The 22,253-nt window shown below is 45.6% G+C and overlaps 1 protein-coding gene across 4 annotated transcripts in view; it reads left to right on the top strand.

Moving 5' to 3' along the window:
* The window catches only part of SEPTIN11 (septin 11), a 606,565-nt gene that overhangs the window by 488,201 nt on the left and 96,111 nt on the right, over positions 1-22,253 (top strand). The gene's annotated exons all lie outside the window — the stretch shown is intronic.

The following is a 22,253-nucleotide window of genomic DNA, read 5'->3' as shown; positions in this document are numbered from 1 at the left end:
GGCTAAGAGCACAAAAACAATAATGTATCCCATCTCCATTCATCATGATACCCAACTTCTATCATGAAATCACTAGCACCCATTTCTCTTATGGAAATGTGAGGCTTAGGGAACTCGATTTTCAGAATCCTAGCATGCCCACAGGTGGAGTGTTTGATCAAAGACCGCCTACTTAATGCACGTTAACAGAGGAATGGATGCTCAGGTGGCTTCTTATGTAGACAGTAAGGTCCAGTGTATACATGAAACGGTCTAGGAGGCTCAAACTGGAATACGATGCTTTCGGAGCCCCAAGCTAACTTATTACACTTTCTATCGTTACCATCTTTTTTGTAGCTCTGGGGTAAAAAAAATATTGAAATGGCATTCACTAAAAGTCCACTGACCCATATATCTCATAATAGTTGACTAGAAACTTTAATTGGAAAAAAACTGTAGCCTTTTTCATTTCTGTCTCCTGAAAGGTAAGTTATTCATGGAATGGTGTAGAGTAACCACTATGCCCAAAGGTCTGGTGAAGCAGGACAGAGTTGGGGCACCACTCTATTTCCAGGATTCTGGTCCATTCTGATTCAGAGTTTGCAAGCAGAACAGCATGTGGTCACCCTAAGGAAGTGGAAGTTAGAAAGGACGATCACATAACCCTTTTGCGAACATCCAGTCTACCTCATGCGTCTCTCTTCTTTGGCTTGCCTTCTTCGGTAGAGAGACTCTATATATTTCCCTGGCTTTTGAACATTGTACGAAATGCAGGGAAATATATAAATTTAAGAAAATGATTCCCTACACACTGGTATGGATTCTACCATCTCCAGATTCCTTTTTAAATCCAGGTTTCTTCTTTCCTGGGTGCTCAATGTCCACACTTGGATCAAGATTGTGAAACTCACCCAAAATTGAATTTAAATCACATATATTGTACAGGATGTTCAAGAGATGGATGTTCCTCTTCTGTCTGCTGAACACTGTGATTGGAATCTACTATATTATGTGCATTATGCATTGAAGTTTTCATTTATAAAGACAAGGTCCTGCATTCAAGATTCTATTAAATGTACGACAACCCTCTTAGTATGCATTGTATATTGAAATATGTGCGTGGGTACTTAATGATACTGCAAAAGGGTGTACATGTCTACATGTGGTTTGGTCAGTAACCAATACATTAAGATTAGGACAAAACCCACTAACTGTCAACTGAACCATAGTGGTGTTGTATTCTCAACATCCATGGTTTTATGCAGTTCCGGTTTACCAAATAGGCAACGTAGGCACTGGCCTATGGGCCCCACTCCTTTTAGGGCCCCTGAAATACCGTGTCAAAAGGAAAATGCTACTTACCAGTATGCATCTGTTCTTGGCATGTAGAGCTGTAGATTCTTAGACTTGTGCATAGATCACCATCTGGTGTTGGGCTCGGATGTTTGCACTTTGTTTTTGTCTTGGAAGAAGTCTTTGTAGTTAGAGGTAGGTGACTCCTCCTTAGGACAATAGTGCGCATGGGCATCGACTCCATCTCCAGATAGTTTTTGCCATGAAGGGTTATGATGGAGTTAGTAAGAAATAGAAAGAGATGTCCATGTGTAATGTATCTAAGTAAGATTGTACTGGAATAGATAGAGGTATCCGGGGGAGGCGTATACAAATCTACAGCTCTACATGCCAAGAACAGATGCAACGGGTAAGTAGCATTTTCAGTTCGAGGCATATGAGCTTTAGATGGTATAATTGTGCATAGACTGTACAGCAGTTACCTCCTTAGTGGTGGCTACCTGTACCTGTTGCAGTGGTTTGAAAAAGTGTTCCACCCTAGCTTGTTGTTTTGCTTGCACATCCACACGGTAGTGTTTTGTGAAAGTGTGTGGTGTAGACCAAGTTGCTGCTTTGCAGATATCATCTAGGGGAATGTTCCCTAATAATGCAATAGAATCCCCTAGTTTGCATGTGGAATGAGCTCTAGAGGGAATGGTTAATGTGCGTTGGGTTTTTAGATAGCATATTTGGATGCATTTAATAATACACCTTGCAATCCCCGCGTTTGAAATGGGATTGCCCTTATGAGGTGGGGAGAAAACCATGAAGAGTAGTTTAGTTTTTCTAAAGGATTTTGTCCTTTCAATTTAGTAAAGTATTGCTCTTTAAACGTCTAGCGTGTGCAGAGCCCATTCTGCCACTGTGTCTGGCTGAGGGAAAAAAACTGGGAGTTCAACAGACTAGTTAAGATGGAAGGCAGAAACAACTTTAGGTGAAAATTTTGGGTTGTGGTGGATTTGCAAAAATGGTTCTTGTATGGTTAATGCCTGAAGTTCACTAACTCTTCTAAGAGATGTGATATCTTCTAGGAAGGCAACTTTCCAAGTTAGGAACTGTAGTTCGTATTTGTGCAGAGGTTCAAATGGCGCTCAACCTCGGACCTGGGGATCTGGGTTCGAGTCTCGGTAACGACGCCAAAAACCTCCTGTGATTCTGGGCAAATCACTTAATCTCCCCGCGCCTAAAAAATGAATGCGTGTCCTCATGTAACGTAACTGGTGCTATGTAAAGCGCTCTGATACCTGATTCAGTTCGAGTCTAGTTCGCGCTATATAAAACTCTGCAAAAAAAAAAAATCCATACTGGAGAGGGCTGAATTATTCTTTTAAGTCCTTCTATAAATGCTTTGATAGCGGGTACTCTAAAAATAGACAAGTTTTGTCTGTTTTGGAGGTAAGCTTCTATTGCAGGGAAATGTAGTCTTATGGATGTATATGCTAGGTTACATTTTTGTAGGTGTAAGAGATAACATAATGTTTTGAATAGAAGCATCTAGTGAATTGATTTTGTTATTTGTATAGTAGATTACAAATTGTTTCCACTTTGCGGCGTAACATGCTCTGGTGGTAGGACGTCTAGCCTCTTTAATTATGCTCATGCAGTCTGGGGAGATTGAGGTAGCCAAGCTCTAAGACTTCAGGAGCCAGATCGCAAGGTTGAGTTGATTGGGATCTGGATGTCTTATCTCTTCATGATTCTGAGTGAGAAGCTTGGGTGACGGGTGTAGCTTTTGATGAGGAACTACTGATAGTTCCAAGAGGGTTGTGAACCATGGTTGTTGGGCCCATATTGGAGCAACCAGGATCATTGTGAGGGAATGCTGTTTGAGCTTCCGAACGGAATAAGTGGGAAAGGTGGAATAGCGTAAGCAAATTTGCCTGACCAATTCATCCATAGCGGCATTGCCTTTGGAACAATGGGTGTGAATACCTGTATGTTAAGCTTGGGCGTTTTGCGTTTTGATGTGTGGTGAACAGATCTATTTCTGGGTGGCCCCACATGTGAAAGAATGGAAGAAGAACTTGAGGATGAAGTTCCCTTTCATGGATCTGCTGTGTTTGATGACTGAGCAGATCTGCGACCCGATTGTGTTCCCCTGGGAGGTGTTCTGCAAGGAGATATCTGTTTTGCGGAATGGTCCATCTCCATATGCTTTGAGCTAGGTGTGAAAGCTGTAGAGAGTGTGTCCCCCTGTTTCTGTTTGTAGTACACTTTTGTCATGTTGTCTGTACGGACCAAGTCAGCTTTGCCTACTAGAGGGAGTTGAAAAGATTTTAATGCCAGAAAAATTGGCAGTAGTTCTAGGTAATGTATGTGGTGTTGTTTTTGCTGCGGGGTCCATATGCCCTGAATGGTATGGTTTTGAAGATGAGCCCCCCAGCCGGCGAGCAATGCGTCTGCTGTTAGCACTATCTGTAGAACCTGGTCAAGGAATGGCTGCCCTTTGGAAAGGTTTTGTGTGTTCCACCACTGTAGAGAGCGATGTGTGCGGCTGCCACCAACACTAGATCTGTTAGCTGACCTTGAGCCTGGTTCCACTGACGTGCCAAACATTCCTGTGAGGGACGCATTTACATAAGGGACGATGAGAATGCAAGAGGCTATCATCCCGATCAACTGCATGAACACTCAAGCTGGTAATGAGTGTTGAGGCTGAAATTTGGCTATTAGAACTTGCATAGTGCTTATCCTGAGAGGGTTGGGGTATGCTAAAGCTTTTGAAGTGTTTATCGTAGCTCCTAGTAATTGTTTTGTGTTGGATGGTTGGAGGTGGGATTTGGTGAGATTCACCGTGAATCCCAACTCGTGAAGCAGCTGGATTGCTTTGTGTGTGTGTTGCACACAGCTGCTGTGTGACTTGGCTTTTATGAGCCAGTCGTCCAGATAAGGGAACGCGTGAATGTGTTCTTTGTAAGTGGGCGGCCACTACTGCGAGGCACTTGGTGAAGACTCTAGGTGCTGTAGTCACCCCGAATGGGAGGACTTTGAATTGGTAGTGTTGACCGTCCACCAGGAACCTGAGATCTTTCCTGTGAGCGGGGTAAATGGTAATATGAAAGTAGGCATCCTTTAGATCTAGTGTGGAAAGTCACCTTGTTGAAGCAGTGGGAGCATCTGTTGGAGAGTGACCATGTGGAAGGTGTCTGACTGAATGTAGAGGTTTAACGGTATGAGGTCCAGTACTGGCCTGAGAGAACCGTCCTTTTTTATAATTAGAAAGTAGAGGGAGTAAACTCCTGTGCCTTGATGAGGTAAAGTGACCGGTCTGTTGCATGTTTTTGTAATAGAAAGAGAAACTCTTGTTTTAGACGAGTCCGATTTTGGACGTTGTCTGGGAGGGATATTTGGGGGAGTGGAGGTGAGTTCCAGGCAATACCATACTGGATAATTTGTCTTACCCACTTGTCTGTTGTGTTGGACTTCCAGACAGGTAGCAACTGTGAGAGGCGTCCCCCGACAGGAGTGGGATGATCAGGGGGAAGTGAAGGGAAGTCACTGTTTGGTGGTAGGAGAGTTGCGGGTATTGTGACCGCGACCTCTTCCCTTACCATTGTTGCCTCTGTACCCTCCACGAAAGTATCCTCTGGAGGAATTATTTTGTTTGGGGCTCTTATAGGAAGAAGAGGAGTGCTCCAAACCGATAGTTTTTGAGCCAGCCCTGTAAAAGGAGTGACAAAATGAACCTCTAGGGGAAGATAATTGCAAGGCTCCCATTCATTTGGCAGTTTCCATATCCTTTTTCATCTTTTCTAAAGATGTGTCCACTGTGGGCCCAAAAAGGTGCTCTTGGTCAAAGGGCTGGTTAAAAATAGCGGACTGCACTTCCTGTTTGAATCTGGAGATTCGGAGACAAGCGTGCCTGCGTAGCAAAACGCTAGTGTTAATGGCACAGAATGCAGTATCAGCTCCGTCAAGCGCACATTTAATTGAGGTGTTAGTTATTAATTTCCCATCCTGAATAAGGTTGTTAGCTTTTTCTTTATATTGGTCAGGAAGGTGTTGCATGAGCTTTTCATGCTCATCATAATCAGCTCTGTCATACCTGGCCAACAAAGCTTGGACATTGGCAATCCACCAATGATTTGCAGCCTGTGATGCGAGACTACGTTTTCCAGATGCGTCTATGAGTTTGGATTCCTTATCAGGAGGAAGGGTGTCGCCTGTACTTTGTGAGTTTGCCCTCTTTCGTGCATTAGACACGACAAGAGAAACCAAAGGGACCTGACCTTTAATGTAAATTGGGTCATTGGGAGCTGCTTTATATTTTTTGTCCACTCAGGTGTTAAGAATCCTGGCTCCATAGGCGTTTTCGGCTCTGAAGATTCTTTTGGTTCGGAATGTTTGTCCTTGGTGTGTTTCGACACCGAGGGCTTCGGTTTTGAGGCTGTCTTCGGTGCCGACGAAGAAGGGCGTGGTGCATCTTTGGCCTTGTGCTTCGGTGCCGAAGGTGACTTTTCGGCACCAGAATGGGGCTGGCTCTAGCTCGAGCCAGAAGGCTTGCCTTTAGGTTTCATAGCTGGTCCCGAAGGCGGGGTGTCTGAGACATGTTGCCGGTGTCGACCTGAGTCCAAGGGCGAAGGTGTTACCGGAGTCTTAGGTTTGGTTTTTGGGAGAGGGGATTTGGTACTCACGGACCTCTGAGCCGGGGTGACTGTCTCCTCTCCGACGTTGAAGTCGTCGGCCTCGGAGACGGAGATGTCCTCTTCATCACTTTGGTGTTCTGGCTGGACATTGGGATCTGCTTCGAAGAGGTCCGGAATCGAGCTGCTTCCACATGACATTTCGTGACGTCGAGCCTGATGGTCACGGATGGTTTTCTTCGACCAGAACTATACACAGGCCTCGCAGTTCTTGTCTTTGTGCTCCGGGGAGAGGCAGAGATTAAGACCTCGTGCAAGTCCGTGTGTGGGAACTTAGCATCACACCCGTGCATTTTTTGAAAGGTGTCCTTTCCATTGACTACTGGCGTGCTCAGCGCAGATGGGTCCAACGGCCCGCGTTGAAGATCGAGGGCAAGGAGTTGGTATTAAAGATACGCGTCGAAAGGGAAACGCGATCCAGACAATACCGTCGAGTGGAGAGGGATTGCACGTGGAAGGAAGATTCTAAACCGATATCACATCCGAACCCAATGGCGGAAAAAACATTCTAAGGATGGAGTCGATGCCCATGCGCACTATCGTCCTAAGGACTACAAAGACTTCTTTCAAGACAAAAACAAAGTGCCAACACCCTAGCCCAACACCAGATGGCGATCTATGCACAGGTATACCATCTACAGCTCATATGCCTCGAACTAATATTGATTTCATCTTGAAAGAAATTGATAATAAAGCTTTCTTAAATATTGTTTCCGAAAGATAGAAAAAAATGAATTAACTCAAAGAAATGAAAACTATACAATAAAGACTTTATAGAGAAAACTTAAAAAGTACATAAACCAGAGACATCAGATTCACATACTTTGTCTCTTAAAATCTCATCTTCTGGCAGCTGTCAGTTTGTAAAAATATCTGTTGCATTGGGTATTAGGAGATAATTTGCGAGGGGAGGGCTGACATTTTGACTGCCTAGGGGCCTCCACTGGGTCTAATCCAGCACTGGTTTCATCTAGCACTCTATACAGCAAACATCCAGCCGTCAGGAACAAGGTGTGCACCTGAGGTACTCTTCTCCTCTCCCCTTGATGATCTAGGGACATTTGTACGGTGGTGCTGGGTAGTTGGTAATGTATTATATGAGCATGGTTAGCAGAGATCTTTGTGACTATATAGAAGCCATCATTTTGCTACTGGCCTTCTTTCAATATCTAATCAGATGCACTCCATGCCACAGCATGATTGAATCCAGTCTTACAAAGATTAGGGTAGGGAGTTGGGTTAAATTGTGTGTGGGTGTACCCTATAATTCTACATTGCATGAGTTAGACCTAAAATTAGCTGTCATGCCCTCTCTTTCACCATGAAAGTAGCCTCCTTTCAGTTAATTTCCCTCTATGGTATAAGCTGCTGACTCTTCTTTTAATAGTAGGATTGGACTGGTGTTTCACTCAAGCCTGGTCAACATACACACCAGAAGCTCCTTAGAACTGAAGCACTGGCAATTACAGAGGGTATCCCGAACTCCACTGCACAGATACGCTAAGACAAAACAGAGTACAAGTTTCTCTAACATGGACACAGTTTTGCCCCTAAATGTTCTTCAGCTGTTCTTATAGGTCTTACAAGATATAAAGGAATAATATACCCTTGCTGAGCATCATAAGACACAATATCCTAGATGTTGTCTACCAGCACTTTCTCCAACCACTTGACATTTTCTAGTGGTTCCTGTTTCCATAAGTCCTTCAGGCAAAGCTGAATAAAGTCGAAGTAGTTGTCTGTCTTTTTACTGCAGATCGAAATGGCCAGAACAGGCCCTTAATGTGCTTGCTTTTTTTTCTTTTCTGCTCTTTTTTCCTTGATAATTGGTGCGATAAACAGTATTACATCACTCAGTACAGTAAAAGAAGGGAGTCCATGTCTATTAATCCATCTCCAATTTCATCTCTTCTGATCCCGTCAACCCCAACCATCTGTGTAGTAATTAACCTGGACTGGGTATTGTAGGTTAGGGCATTCTTAGCATCTTGGGTGGCGGTCATGAAGTGCCTTCTCTGCAGGGGTTTAAGAACAAAGGCTGTCAAATATATATTTCAACAATGCTAAGAAGGTAGCATAATTATTCAGACATAGATTAGCAGTGATCACAAGGGAGCCTGTTAGCCTAATTATAAGGTATGCCATCTTGGAACAATCCATATATAACTAAATTGGACAAAATGCAAATTAAACCAAGAGAGCTTTTAGGTATTTGTTCACATCATAGGATCCCCATTGAATTTGATGTCAACGGAATGGGTCATAGGTAGGTCCAAAGGTGAACGGGTGTCTAGTTTTTGCTACAGTACAGATTTTTCAATTTACTGCTTGTGGGAGGGTAGATAACGAACTTTGGACATCTAATCCTTTGATTTAGAGGGCCCGAAACTATGTTCTCACAACTGGTCAATGGCTGGATGTAGAAGTTGGCATTCCACCTTCTTCTAGTATAAAACAAAACAGCAGCAGCATCAATGAGGAAGAGTTACTATGCACCCATCTCTGATTAGAGGCCATTTTAGGTCTAGCCTAGCGACGCAGCACATGCGCTGCTCACCTTGGCGAGATGTATTGTCATCGTTTTTGATAGCGAAGGGGTACAGGAGATGTGCACGCGCCCGGACTAGCGATGTGCATGCGTACAGGTCGCGCGTCCGTGCTCATGACGTGCTATCGGGGCTCCGAAGGTACTTTGTTTATGCTTGTTCCAAGCATTTAGGGAGTACTGGTGCATTTTTGGGATCAGTTTCGGTGCCATGGTAAATGGACGCAGGTGCATTTCTTGGGTTTTTCTTGCCTCGTCCTGTGAGCAAATACGACTCTATAAAAATAATAAAGCAATCACCAATACTCGGCGTTGGCAGACATGAACCATGAAACTAATGTGACCTGCCGGAGTCCTGGCAAGAACAAGGGCTCCAAGATGTCAGCACTGAACAAGCTGGAAAACCTGGCAGTGCGGGAAAATGAGGGCTTAGAGTTGGCGGAGATTCAAGTCCATACCTGAATACAGCATGCCTTGCAGAGCAGCACATGGGCTACCCAGTCTCGAATGTCACAGTAACACATTCCTGTCGTCACCATGCCTTTTCCCTAATTTGTTCCCTTTATGCCTCTGCTTTCACGCACCACACTACCAATCGACTCTAGATTATGCATGTTGCTATTTCTCTTGTGGCACAGAATTTCCAGGACTGCCCCAAAAATGAAGTTGCAATTATTAGACTGTGACTACCTTTTATTGTGTTTCTGTTACATCTAATGGGGACGTTTGGTTGCTTTTGTCCCCTATATTGCTTTTATCCCTAATGCAATGCAAGAGGCCTCGCATTTGTCAGATTTTTAGCTATTGGCATTGTAAATGGCAATGGGCCAGATGTAGGTAATCTAGATTTACCGATTCTAAAATACAGAATTTTACAGATTCAGTATTTTAGAATCGGAAAATGGGATGTAGGTAAAAATTAGTTAATTTGTACCGAATCGATAAAATTCGGTATCGGCCATTCGGTATTTACCGATTCGGTATTTACCGATTCGGTAAATACCGAATCAGCTATTCAAAAAAAAAAAAGCCAGGAGTCATCCAATCAGGTGCAACCACCCCTCTCCCAACCAGGAAGTGGCTACACCCAGGCAGGTGCAAGCAATCAGAAGCTTCTGGAGAGGCTGTGAGAGCAGAGCAGAGTCCCTGAGCCACAGGAAAACGTTACTGCTTTTAAAAGTGTAAAAATGGCAAACACCAGTGAGAAGGAAGGTTCAGAGAGGAAGAGAAAAATCAAATTTAGCATCATGGAGCTGTAGGTCCTCGTGGAGGAGGTGGTAAAAGAAGACCAACAATGTTTGGGAAGCAGTCCCTGACGGTGGCAGAATCTGCCAAAAGGAAGATTTGGCTTGAAATACAGTCAAAGGTGAATGCTGTTGGAGTGACCCCACGGGAGATAGACGACTTGAAGAAGAGGTGGTACGATCTCAGGAGCTTAACCAAGAAAAAAATTGCAGAGCTCCACAAAGAGGCAAACCGCACTGGAGGAGGGAGGAACCGTGCACCTGCCCTGACTGAGCTGGAGGAGCTGATGGAGTCCACCATAGAACCCGAGAGAGTCTGTGGACTGGGAGATGCAGACAGCTCAGCCAGAGCTGCCACCAGAAAAGGTAAGAAGCATGCACAGCAATCACCCCCACCTCATCACCTTCCCTTTCCCCTATGTGGCAGTGTTAACCCCACTTCAGTAGAGGTAGCAACATACACCAGCAATGCATTATGGGAGATGTAGTCATTGCAACACCTACCATGTCATACAGCACACCAACCAACACGTTATGAGACACACATCAGTGAAAAGCAAGCTAAAGCAATAGCTACAGTGTGTCAGTGAAAATAATGTATTTGTATAAGCAGTGCTGCAAGAACACAGAGCTAATGTATGCTTTTATGTCCACAGGCGAGACATCTCGCAGGCGTACCAGGGAGAAGGAAGGCAGTGCACCACAGAGGGACGACACCCAGGAGGCAGGCACAAGTGCAGGGAATACCACAGAGGACACTGGTGCACCAACAATACAGCCAGCCTCTCAAGACCTGCAAATGTCTCCACAGCTGCAGGCATCCCCATAGCGTTCTGGCTCCCCTCTGCTACTGTCCTCACCTGAACTGCCTGCGTCACTGCCTCATACAACACCTGCAGTTCTAAAGAGCAAGAGGCCACACTAGTCCAAATGGAGCCATCAGCAGGTGACATGGAGGGGGATGAGACACCAACCTTGGCTGGGAAAGAAAGCACTGCCATACAGCAGTCCAGCGCAGAGGGTGCCCGCACAGGTACCATACGCAGAAGGCCCAGAGACAGCAGTGCTGCACAACATGTGGAGGGTCCCAGTGTCTTCCGTGGGCTGGAGGGTAGCATGGTGAAGATACAACATATGCAGGGGAAGGCCATCCAGTTGGTGCAACGCCAGATGAGGCACTTGAATGAAAACATGGCAAACATAGGAACGGACATCAGTGCATTGTGGATGAGAACAAAGAGATGGCATCAGGTATGAGGGAGATGGCTGCAGGGATGCGGGACATGTCACAATCCGTGCTTCTCTTGTGCACAAAACTGGACCAGGACAGGACAGCAAGGCGGAAGGACAGGCAGCAAGCACAGCGACACACTAAGGCAGTTAACCGCCTGGCCACAGCCACTTCCCTTCTTTGCAGGCGATGCGTGAACATGCAAGAGGGACTAGCACACAGCAGCAATGAGGTGTCCAGGGGCCTTGCAAGGGTGACGAGTGCTGTAGAGGTGCTGCTTAATGCTCAATCAGCACATACTGCTGCTCTGGATGTACCTGAGAGCGAGGAAAGCACCAGTAGGAGCAGCATGACAAGCCCCACTATTGCTGAGACACGGAGAAGCAGCAGGTTCCATGGTGATCCCACTTCCCACACACCTAATGAGGATAGCCAGCCAATTTCACCTGGCACCGGTAGGCGTGACCGAAAATGACTAATGCTGCCCACACTCCATGACCTTTAATGGGGAAGTGAGCCAGGACTCCCATTATTAATGGATACCATTTGTGTTGCACATTTGTGCCTTTGAGTACTTGCGGAGTACCAAAAATTAAACTACATTGGGTAAATACTCCACCTGTCTGTGTCTCTTTACTTACTTAAAAATAGTTGCGTGTGATCTCTACCCGTCTCTGTCTCCCATCTGTTGCTGGCGCCACTCCTGCTGTGTTGGGATCAGGCAGTGCATGTTCATCATCGTGGTCCTCATAATTGCACAATTCCACCTCTGTGCCCTTCTTTGTAGCAAGGTTGTGCAACATTGCGCAAGTTGCAATGATCTTACAGCAGATGAGTGCTGAGTACTGCCATGCGCCTCCGCTTTTGTGGAGGCAGCGGAACCTGCTTTTTAACAGCCCAAAGGTACGCTTCACAACATTCCTAGTGGATTTGTGTGCCTCGTTGTATCATCTCTCGCTCGAGTTTGATGGGTTGAGGTAGGGTGTCAGGATGAATGAGCGGACGGCATATGCACTATCACCTATTTGAAAATGATAGAGCCACAACTCGCAATCCCCTACCTGGCTGCACTCTCTCATCCGGGCAAGACGCTGCTGCTCACTCCGTTGGTTCCCCATCGCCACCGCTGCCTCAGAAGCCCTCAGCGCGGTCGCGGTGCGGCGGAACCACAAGCCCCAAGCTGCCTTGCGGCAGAAAGCCGTGACTGGTATTTTTGCACCAGGAGGCGCTTGAAATTGGCAACACCCACCGTATCGCGGGACGCCGGGCGAAGCCTGGGCAAAGGGCGGGCCCTCTTAGGCCAGAGGAGGCCGGGCCGGCCCCCCCCCCTCTGACATCGCCACTACCAGGGGGTGAGCCAACAACAATTTCTCAACTTTGCTTACGGATTGACATATTTGGCTGATAAGATTGTTTGTTGCAAACCAGGAATAACATACCCCCTGAGATGGCTAAATCTTTATCTAAAGGAAGCTCTGGGGGTGGGGGGTTGGGACTTTGGATGCTTTCCTGAAACGTGCAGAAACTGCTGTGGCCAAAGAAATCGAACTCTTTGAGAGAAGGCTATCGTCAGAACAATTCTGCCAAATTCCTTTGCCTGTAGAAACCACTGAGCCCCCCCCCCCGGACACTAGTGCTCCCCCTATCCGCCATATTACAAATGGGGCTGTTGTTGATGTTAGTCTGTCTATTGACTCTGATTCATCTCATGTGTCTAGCTTATTAGCCTCTCCCATAGTCACATGTACTAGGCAGCTACCGTCTACCTCAGTTACCAACACAAATGATGCGCCAGGGAAAAGAAAGGCAAGTGACTCCCTTAAAAGTACTTGGCGAAAAGCTAAACAGCCTAGGAATAGTAAAAACAAAGGCATCCCGTCTGGGAGGGGTAGACAGGATGGAAGTATTACCAAACAAACTATGGAAGATAGAAGGAAGGGAGGGCCAGAGTTAGGTAACCATGTAAATGACAAGACAGGGGAAAATATGGCCCACTTTATTGCAACAATGGAAGAACGGTTGAAAGCTTTTCTTACCCCAGTCATGGATGAATTGGCGAAAATAGGCGGAAGACTAGATACTATTGAAAAACATCTCACTAAACAGAAAGTCCCAATGCAAGGGGGAAGTCAACCTGATACACTTTCTTTAAGCGTAATAACAACAAAGGTAAATAACCTTGTAGACTCCATGATGGTCACTGTGCCCCAAGTTGTAGTGCCAACTGTTCCTGCGTTGGCCATGCCTGGGGGGGGAAGTCAAGGACCAAAACAAGGGCCATTAGGCCAGCCAGAGAGAATAAGCCCCTCTGCTCGGGCCCTTCCTCGCGAAGCAGCGCTGCACCTCCCCCCAGAAGCCAGTCCTTACTCAATAATTTTGGCAAATGTCCCGAAAACAAAGGATGGTAAAGAGGAACACTGGCGTACCCTTAAAAATAAGGCCCTGCAATATTTGAGTGTCAAAACCGTTTTGGGCGAACATTTGTTTAACAATTTTAAAATGGTGAGAAGGGTACCCTGGGTGGGGAAAACAAAGAAAACTCTCAGTGATGACTGTGTAATTGTAAGTTTTGGCTGCCCAATATTGGTTGATCATATTTTGAAGCAGGCAGGTTCATATAGGATTAACCCTGATTATGTTAATGTTCTTCCTTTGGGCTTTTTCTATCCTCCAAAGAACTTCGGAAGGTATGGGGGAGGCAGGGAAATTACACAATTAGCTCCCCTCGCTGGGCCCATTGAGCTGACCAATACGTATGAGGCACTAAGTGACTTAAATACGAATGATTGACTCTGTGGTGCGGAGACCCTAGGCCCAGGATTAACCAGTTCGGTTGTTGATCGTAAAGTGCGCCCAACCACAGAACTGGATTCTCAGGATCGATTTTGCGCCAAAATGATAGGTAAGACAACTCTCTCTTCTGACCCATTTCAAATCTTTCAACCAAATGAGGTGGTTTCTGAAAGAGTCGACCATGAGGTGCAATTTGTAAGAGATGGGTCTCTTGATGAAATGGCTGTTCAGACCTCAAGGCCCACAGAGGCTTATGAAGTTACTAACTCAGCGACATTAAATGGGGGGGTTAAGGAAGTAGGTGACTGTAAGAATTATAGAGCCAACTTGACTAAGAATAAGATTGCGTTTCTATCCTGGAACGTTGCGGGGTTGCGCTAAAAAAGGGGGGACCCAAACTGGGAGGCTACGCTATCTCCTTTCCACATAATTGCACTGCAGGAAACCTGGGACTATCCATCATTTAATAAATTTGCAATACCGTCACCAATGGGGAGATCCAGGGGGGGCTGTTGCTACTACTCAGCCTTAAATTACTGTATAGAGAAGAGTTAGTGGCGTCAAGCTCCCCAAATATCTTGGCGGTTACACTGGAAGGCGAAAACTTGCCCAAAATTCTGGTGGTAAATTTTTATAATTCCTTCACCAGGATTGATGAAATGGAACATTTGTGAGCACTGTCAGTATTTCGGGAGGATTATATTATGGGTAACGAGGTACATTATAATCTTATAATTCTTGGCGATTTTAATATTCACATTTGTCCCCTTAAGTGTTTACAGAATGTTGATTATGAAGTTGACCCGTGGTGTGGTACTCATTTTGAGCACACCAGAAGCGGGATGTATCTTGAGGGTCTTTTATCTGAGTTTTATTTGGTTGCCCTATCACAAGGGGACGTTTTGTGTCCCGTCCCGACCTTTGTGGGTCAAGGTCACCAGTCCATTGTGGACTATATCTTTGTCTCATCCCCTCTGATGGATAGTATAGGTTCGTTCAGTGTAACACAAAATGGATTTAGTGATCGCAACCCCCTTAGTCTGGATATTAATATCGGGGCTCTTAAAGGGGAAAATGCGCTGGCTCCTATTAAAAACTCAAATATAGCTACTATATGTCAGGGGAGGAGAATAAGGTGGGAAGCGGTTACCCCTACGGACTTCTTAGAGGATCTGTACAGGTGTAATGCGGAGGAACTGAATATATGTACAGGAGTAAATTCAGACCCAACTGAAATTCTGGGTGCTTTTAATTGTAAAACAACTCATGTAGCAGATAAGCTAAGTAGGAAAAGCAGACCCAGAAAGCAAAAATTGGAAAGCTAGTTTGATCAGGCTTGCAGCAGCACGCATGTAGCCCTGTTAGAGGCTCTGAAAGAGTGTGAGAGGGACCCACATAGGATTGCTACAGCGAGAAGGGCCTATAAAAATGCCACAAAACAGAGGAAAAATGAGCTAAAAAATATGGCATGGGAAGAACTAACCGAATGGAGTGTTCTGAAAAGTAGCACCCGATTTTGGAAAGTGATAAACAGTCCATTGTTTAATGAGACAGATAACATAAACAAGGACTGCCTTATTGCCCCAGAAAAATGGGTGGAGCATTTCAGTGGTCTTTATGCTGAGATAAGTATATCTCCCGCTACAACTAGTGGGGTGAATATACAAACTGGAAAAATCATTTTTTCTGAGGAGGAAATATTAGAGGCAATTGAGTCCACTGCAAATGGGAAAGCCCCAGGCCCGGATGGGGTCCCTGCGGACCTTTATAAGGCGGACCCGAACTATTGGGCAAAGATTTTAACCTCTGTTTTTAATGCAGCTGTTAATTTTGGCCTACCAGAGTCCTGGGGTAGAGCAGTTATTGTCCCAATTTTCAAAAAGGGCGTGAGGGAAGATCCGGCATGTTATCGGCCGATCTCACTCTTAGACTCGGCTGCGAAAATGATGGGAAAAGCTGTTTTAAATCGATTGACAGACTGGTTGAAAGAGAATAATGTTGTCTCGGACCTGCAGTATGGGTTTAGAAAAGGAAGAGGTACTGCTAGCCAATGTCTAAATTTACATCTTCTCATAGGGAAATATACAGTCGCAAAGCAGGGGGACATACACCTAGCTTTTATGGATTTGTCGACTGCTTTCGACCTTGTAAATCGACAAAAATTATGGTCTTCCTTGTGTGACATGGGGCTGGACCCTGTATTAATATCCTTCCTAGCAGAAATCCACGAGAATACCAGTGCAGCAGTCCGCTACAACAAGAATGGAAGTCTTACCGATGCATGGCCTGTATAGCGGGGGGTACGGCAGGGCTGCATTCTGGCGCCCCTGCTGTTCACGCTTTATATAAACAATTTGGGTGATGCTCTAACCCAAGTAAATAAAGATATTCCAAGAGTTTGTTCAAAAAAAATTCCAGCTTTACTTTATGCGGATGTCGCTGTTTTGCTAGCAAGAACGGCAAGAGGGTTGCAATCTCTTTTAGATTGTTTTATTAATTTTATGGACTCTCTAGACTTACCAACAAATTTTAAAAAATCACATGCTATGACAATTGGTGGAGGGCGGGCAAAGAAAACATCCTTTTTCTGTAAAGCTCAGGTTCTCATTAAAGTACCTACATTCCCGTAATTAGGTGTTGTCTTTGATGATAGAAGGTCGTGGGTCGCGCAATGCGCATTGAAAAAGAATATATTAGCGAGAACAACAGGTGCCTTGTTGGGGTTTGCAAAACGATTGGGTTGTAAGCCCTTACCAGCTCTTGTGAAAATTTATGATGCCAAGTGTGTACCCATGGTCCTTTACGGGAGTGAAGTCTGGGGTTATTTGAACATGTCCGAGATCCAAACCACAGAAAATGTCTTTTTAAGAAAATTGTTGTCGCTCCCCCAAACTGTTGCTGCTTTTAATGTCCATGAAGATCTAGGGGTGGGTTATATCTCAGATCAAATTGCTTTAGCCCCGTTGTTGGGGTGGCTTAGAGTATGGGCGCAGCAAGCGCCGAATTTAAACCAGTTAATTATTCAAGACTGTCTGTCTCTAGACAGGGCCCTGGACATCCCTTGGATCAGCTATACTAAAACTCAAACAGAGTTAATGGGTTGTCCCGAACTGTTTACGAATCCTGTGGCTTTGAGCAAAACTGCTATTAAAGCTGTAAAGGCCCTGTTTTTGAACAGGATACAGTCACAGAGAGAAGAAGAGGAACTGGTGAAACCATCGGTGAGGAGTTTTATAATGTTGAGTATATGCCAAGACATCCAGCCGTACTTAACTTACATAAACAAGCCGTTCCATCGCTATGTGCTGATAAGATTTAAGTACAATATGCTCCCATGGTTGCTATCCTACCCAAAAGGTTTTGCGAAAGTTGGGACATTGGGGCATTGTCCATGTGACAACTGTTCTGATCAGAATACCCTTCACATGATCTTTTTGTGCAAGTTTTATGTTCCCCATCGTAGAAAATGTATTGTCCCTTTGTTTCGGGGCCAAAATGTTGACCAAGTCAGACCAGCTCTGACCTTTTTACAAATGCTTGGGTCTCCAATGGTATGCTTTGGGGTGGCAAGTTACATTATTGGGGTGATTAGGAGCCGAAATAAAACATTGTTACCTTAATTTTGCTATAGCCCCCCTGTGTCGGGGTGTTTTCTGAGCAAGTTTCTGAGGGTGACAAAGTGTTTTTAATTGTATTTATTTCAACCAAATTTGTAATTTTGTAATGTACTCAGTGCTACCTGTAGTTTGTATTTAGTCATCTAAAATGTGAAAACTGTTAAATGAAATGCTGTACTGTGCTTTGATGGTTTTAAACGTTTTAACCGAATAAAGAAAATTCTGATAGAGCCATTAATCACATGTGCAAAAACACATTCATCTGCAATATCTATCGGGGTGTGTCACAGTGTTTTACCTAGCAGGTATCCTTCTCCGAATTCCCCCGCTGTAAGGCGTGTGTAGATCCCACTGTTCTGAAAGATGTAGGAGTCCTGGGTGCTTCCCGGGAATTTGGCCATAATGTCTGTGATGATGTTGTTAACATCACAGATTACCTGCACATTGATGGAGTGGGTTGACTTCCTGTTTCTGTAAATGTATTCTGTGGCAGCAGGTGGGCAGATTGGGATGTGGGTGCCATCAATACAGCCGATGACGTCTGGGAACTGTGCCAGTTGATAGAAGTCAGTCCTGGTCTTTAGCAGTTCCGCATGTGTGTCAGGGAAGCTGATGTAATGATGCATTCTCTGCATCATGGCCTCTAGGAACTTCCGTAAGAAACGGGACAGGCAGCTCTGGGACACCCCACCTACCGCAGCAATCACCCCCTGGTAACTCCCAGATGCAAGCAGGTGTAGGGTACAGAGCACCTGCACATGGGGTGGGATGGCGTGCGCCCTTGGTGTTGGGTGCTCCAGGAGTGGGTGCAGGTCCCTAATCAAGTCCAGGATGGTTTGGGGGTGTAGCCTGCACCTTTGCAAGATCTTTCACTCAGTGAGTTGGAAGAGCTTTATCCGCTGTCTGTAGACTTCCTCCTCCCATCTCCAGACCCTCTCTCCTGCTGCCTGTAGCCGTTGCCGCCTTTCTATCACGTAGAATGCCGCCATTCTGGTCACACTGTTGCATTTTGGGGCCTTTTTTATAGCCTGCACCTGGTTAAAATCTGCTTTCAATCCATGGTAATTACCGACTCTTTCAAGAAATTCGGTAATTTAGAAGTTTCCTACATCTTGATTCTCATTGTTTACCATTTCTTAATTACCGATTCAGTAAATTTCGATTCGGTAAATTCCGAATCGGTAAATTCCGATTCTGTAGATTCCGAATCGGTAAATTACCGATTCGTATTTACCGAATCGGTCTTTTTTGGTGCCCCCCACCCTTGACTTAGCCCCCACCCTCGACTGATCCTGAAGGTATCATGGGGTTGAGACGTTGCCTGAGTGCGGCTGCGACGGATTTCAGTTTCCTGCGCCCGGGATCGAAGGTAAGGCCTGTGAAGTTCCCGTCCGGTCGGAGCTGAGTCTCACTACCAAGGAGGAGTCAGGGGGCGGCCTGGCTAAGGTGGCGGGAGCGAGAGCCGGGCGCTTGGCTGATGGGCACCGCTCGTATACTGAGTCCCCGGGGGCGGCTGTTGGGTCTCAGCCACTGAGGACATACGGACCCTATTGGGGCGGCTAGAAACACAGAAGGCACAGACCGGCTGGCAGCCATTTTCTTTCTCGATTTCCCCATTAGCGGCCTGAGAGGAGAAGGTGGAGGAACCGCAATGGACATAACACAGGTGGGGGTAACATGCAGTTATCATCATGGGCCATCCAGGGCTGTTTGAGAGTCTGGTACACACTCGGGAGATGGCGTTTTGTCTCGAGCTGAGGAAACCCCTGTTGTGCCGCAGTACAGTGGAACCCGGCGCTTTCCTTGGCAGCGGTCGCCGCTGACCACCCTGCGAGCTCCTGAGACCTGATGGCATCTGGACGGACCCGGGAGAAACAGCGCGACCATAAGTGTGCACCCATTGCTCTCTTATGAGGAACACACCCAACTGCGCTAAAACCTGGGCCGAATGCTTGGTCCTAAGATGGCGGCACCTTAAAGACATCGGTAACACTGACTCTGCCTTTGTGTGCCATCAATGCTGCGGCAGTCCTGGAGAAATGTGTCATGGGAGTGCTTTTGTGCGTGCATCTGTGCGTGTATAAGGGGGTGTGGGTGGATGCACGTATGTGTGTGTGCGCCTGTGCGTGTATGAAAGACTATGTTCACATTTGTGTGTGCTTGTGCATGTTTGTGCGTGTGATGGTGTGAACATGTATTTGGGTGTTTTAGTATTAGAGCATATGATTCTATGTGTGCTTGTGTTTGTGCGCGCAGATGTTTCTGCATGTGTGCTTATGTCTGTGCTTCTGATGGTGTGTGCATGTATTTGAGTGTTTTTGTAATAGACCATGGGATTGTATGTGTGCGTGTGGATGTTTCTGTATGTGCGCCCTCTGTTCGCATATGAGAGTGTGTGCGCAAATTTTTTGTGTGCTTGTGCATATCTGTGCATGTGATGGTGTGTGTGTGCATGTATTTGTGTGTACGTCCTTGGGTATTTTTGTACTGGAGCATGTGATTGTATGTGTGCTTGTGTTTCTGTATTGTGTGTTTGTGTGTGTCTGCGTGTATGAGAGTGAGCGCATTTGTGTGTGCTTGTGCACGTCTGTGCATGTGATGGTGTTTGCGTGTGCATGTATTTGGGTGTTTTTGTATTAGTGCTTGGGATTTTATGTGTGCTTGTGTTCTTGGATGTTTCTGACTATGTGCGTGTCTGTGTTCATCGTGTGCATATGAGAGCGTGTGCTCACATTGATGTGTGCTTGTGCATGTCTGTGCCTGTGACGGTGTGTGCACGCTGGATTTGTTTAATATCTGGCAGCCGCTGTCCTGGATATTGACTTTAACTGCCTGATGCCTGACCTTAGGATGGCCACCAGAGTACCAGTGTACCGTACAGTCCTCTGCCTGACCCCAAGATGGCTTTCCATAGTGGACCCCTACACGTTGTTTTACTTCACTGGGACAACAATTGGACATTGACCAGACCTTGAACCTATCCCCTAACCTGCCTACACATCAGGACTTGGAACCTGCGGAACTTACCCCAGACTGTGGAGACCTAGTGATTTGGCTGATGCCCGGTGGAGCTACCATATAGCTAAAGGGGAGATGGGTTGTGGACTCCCCCTCCCTGTCGTCACCTACCCAGCCAGACCTTGGGCAAATTTTCCCCTTGTCTCTACGTCCTATCTTCCTCCTGTCCCTTTACCCTATCCCCTTACCCTTCCTTGCTCCACTCACCTTGTCCCTTATGTTCTTTAAATGCTTTTCTTAATACGTATGTAACTTTTAACTGATGTAACTTTCAACACTATTGTCCCTCATGTAAAGCGCTCTGATTCCATCTGGTCTAGCCAGCGCTATATAATAACTCATTAATTAATTTTGTTCCCATTTAGTACTCTTTGTCCCTTTGTCTACCTCCCCAGCTCTTAGCTCCTATCCACTCTCCCCTGAATCTCTCACCTTGCCTGCTAGTCGGCCTAGCCCCCTGTCCTTTGTGCCCTTTGACTAAGCACTCCTTCTCCCCTTGTTGGGGAAAGATCCAATATTTATACTCTGGAGTCTCAGCGTACCGCTGAGAGAGTCCACTGTGCCAAGGGAGCCACTCACAGCTGAGTATGGTATGGCACCCCTTGCCAAAGCACTCCCTCTCCCCTTTTTGGGGAAGGATCCAGTATGTAGGCCTTGGAGTCTCAGAGTCCCCTCTGAGAGAGTCCACTGCATAAAGAGAGCCTCTCGCAACAGAGATAGGGAAGTGATACCACCGTATTTGTGCTTATTGTTTATCCTCACCTTACAAGTAACTATGTTGCCATGCTCTAATAACTGTGTAACCTTTGTAACGATGTAACCTGTAACTATGATCTGATGCTCAAGTAAAGCGCTCTAATACCTCCGGGTCTATCCAGCGCTATATAAAACCTTTAAAATAAAAAAATTAATTGCCCGAAACCGGTTGGTAACGGCCGAAATTCGGTATTTTGGGCCGTTACCGACCAGTATTTGGCTACCTACATCTGGCCCAATGTCTTTTATAATATTAAAAGGCATTGTCATTTAGAATACCAATAGGTCAAACTTCGGCAAAAGCAAGACCTATTGTATTGTAGAGCGCGGTGTCAGTGAAATGGGCGCTGCGCTCACCAATAAAGTAAAAAAATAAAAAAATAAACTGAGCGTGGTCTCCCTGAAGTGGGCCTAGCTGCACATTATAGTTTAAAAAAAATAATTAAACTAAGCACGGTGTCCCTAAAGCAAGTGCTGCACTCGGCATGCAAATTCATAAAAAAAAAAAAAAAAAGTGATAGAGCGTAGCCATTGTGCAGCGAGTGCTGTGGGGGTAGGGGGAGGCCACTTAAAAGTTAGAGTGACATAGCGTTCTATACGAAAAGTAGCCACCATTGTCCTGTGTGGGTGCTGCAAATACAAAAAAAATGCATTTGCAATGCAACAGGTCTCGCATTTACGTGAGTTTTTGTTATTGGCATTGTAAATGGCAATGCTTTTTACTTATGTTTTAGTTTTTGAAACATAAATAAAAGGCATTGTAATTTACAAAGCCAATAGCTTAAAGTCACGTAAATCCCAGACCTATTGCATTGCAAATGCTTGTTATATACTGGTACAGTGGAAACCACATGACAAGAAAGGGCAGGTTTCGGAACAGGGACCACCGGATGTGAAGTAGCTGTCCCTAGACTTACTAAAATGTTGTCCATGTTCAGTGGCCTTCATAGAACGGGGTTTCCCTGAAGCGGAGTTGAGCCGTTAATTCCCAATTGCAGGTTTTGCCTGTTGGTGACCGGGACCGAATTATCACCAAGCCAACCACCTCACCTCCTATGACAAAAAAATCTCAAAAGTCATCTTGGGAACTGCACT

This window comes from Lissotriton helveticus, chromosome 2_1, assembly GCF_964261635.1.
Source record: "Lissotriton helveticus chromosome 2_1, aLisHel1.1, whole genome shotgun sequence".
Lineage (NCBI taxonomy): Eukaryota > Metazoa > Chordata > Amphibia > Caudata > Salamandridae > Lissotriton > Lissotriton helveticus.
This window is presented reverse-complemented; position numbering and strand designations above follow the sequence as displayed.